This window comes from Chenopodium album, chromosome 5 (assembly GCF_948465745.1).
Source record: "Chenopodium album chromosome 5, dcCheAlbu1.1, whole genome shotgun sequence".
Taxonomy (NCBI): Eukaryota; Viridiplantae; Streptophyta; class Magnoliopsida; order Caryophyllales; family Amaranthaceae; genus Chenopodium; species Chenopodium album.
Genome location: NC_137838.1, coordinates 67,673,982 through 67,676,028, shown reverse-complemented (window position 1 = coordinate 67,676,028; position 2,047 = coordinate 67,673,982). Strand labels below are relative to the sequence as shown.

General features: G+C 38.0%; 1 non-coding gene across 1 annotated transcript; it reads left to right on the top strand.

The window, feature by feature from the left end:
* Window positions 1-1,498: 1,498 nt before the first annotated feature.
* LOC145633303 (small nucleolar RNA R71) lies at window positions 1,499-1,605 on the top strand. The gene has a single exon (XR_014112637.1). It is a non-coding gene; the product is annotated as a small nucleolar RNA R71 (small nucleolar RNA).
* The last annotated feature ends 442 nt before the right edge of the window (window positions 1,606-2,047 follow it).

Sequence of the window (2,047 nt, the reverse complement as noted above, 5' to 3'; positions counted from 1 at the left end):
TAACAAGATTAATAACAAACCCTAGCATGTCACTAAGCAATAAAAATCAAATCTTTAGCCCTAACATGATACTAACAATGAATTAACATTAGGAAGAACATAGGAAGCATCGTACTTTTAATCATACTTGATATTAAAATTACCCTAGACATGATACTAGGAATCAAAATAACAATCTAAGCATGATATCTACATCATAATATCAATTAAACCATTAAAGTACTTACTTGGATGCCTCGTACCTCTTTCTAATAACAAAATACACACGTTAGTAACTTCAAGGAAAAATAATAAACAAAACAATTAAATTAAATAATTGAAAGAGAGATTTGGGACCAAACCCTCAGAAACTAAAACCTTTCACGCCTAGGGCGAAGGCAACTTCGAATATGGCTAGGTGTATCAAGATCTTGTGAATGCGGAATTTTGTATTAAAGAGCAAAGTTTAGAAAGAATGTTGGAAGATCAATGTTATCGAAAATTAATGAATGAATGATGAAGATGAATGAAGAGGATTGAAGATGAATAATTCATAAAGTAATTGTTGACGATTGATGATTGTAGATGAAAACGGAGTTTATTAGAACTTAAGAATAAAAGAATTGGTAGATGATAGATGTAGATGATGAAAATAGTTGGTATTTGGTGAGTGAAAACGGAGTATTTGATACGATATTTATAGAGAAAAACATCCAAAAAAAGATAATTTATCAAAACAGAGTCTGAAGACCAAAAAACTAACTTGGCGCCAGCCCTGGCTCATTGGCGCCAGGACCAGTGGCTAGAGCCAGGCGCCAATAGCTGGCGTCTGGCGCCAAGGCCTGGGGTTGAACGCCAAACCGGATTTTAACGCGTTTTTGAAAATCTGATAATATTCCGTACTGGAAGATAAAATAATATAATTTCGGTCGAAAATGCTATTTGATCTAATTAAAACTCTGAAGAGTCCTAATTGAATTAAGAATGATAAAACCTTCTAGAATGTTCTAGAAGACCAAAACCATTCCTAATTACATCAGGAATGATAAATCATATTAGGCCCTCCCCTAGATCATTGGGCCGCACTTAAAGCTCAAACCGGGCCCAGTTTAGTAAATTGGCCATAACTTCCTCAATATTCATCGGAATTGGGTTTATAATATATCGTTGGAAAGGTCTTTGCAAACCCCATCCAACTACACCACTATTGGACCCATATCATGGACCAACCAAACTGGATTGGCTGTTTTCTTAAAAATAAAGTTTTCAAAAACAGGGAGAAGAGAAAAGAAAAGAAATAAAACTTTCCGCAACACTAGACCTTTCCACACTTTCGTTTCATTCGATTATGACTCGACGTGAAAGGCACTCATCACTGGGTTTGGTTTTGGGGAGACACAAATGGGTGTCTACAGTTGGGTTCTTCGTCATGATAGAACCTCCAGACGCGACATCAATGTATATGCGAAACTCATGGGTTAAACCATTATAGAATGTTTGGATCAACATCCATTCTGGAATACCATGGTGAGGGCATTGTCTCTGCAATCGCTTAAACCTTCTCCATGCCTCACATAGGGATTCGTCATTAGATTGATGGAAGGTAGATAGCTCGTTCCTTAATTTTGCGGTTTTCTCTTGCCCCAAGAATTTAACTAGGAAGGCCTTAGCAAGCTTGTCCCACGTATCAAAGGAGCCAATACCTTCATCTCGTAGCCACTCCCTTGCCCTATCCCTTAATGAAAAAGGGAAAAGGCGTAGTCTAATAGCATCATCAGTGACACCGTTGAGCTTCATAGTGTCACACTTCTCCAAGAAACTATCAATGTGAGTCACAGGGCAATCGTTTGATGAGCCCGCAAAAGAATCATTGGAGATGAACTGTATGAATTGGGGCTTCAACTCAAAACTCTGAGCGGTGACAGGTGGTCTAACAATACTGGAAAGAAATCCGGTTGTTGTATCCGGAACACCATACTCCAAAAGAGATTTTGTTCCTGGGTCGACCATGTTTCTTATATTTCGATTTCTCCTTCTTCTACCTCTTCGTCTTCTTGCAGTAGCTTCG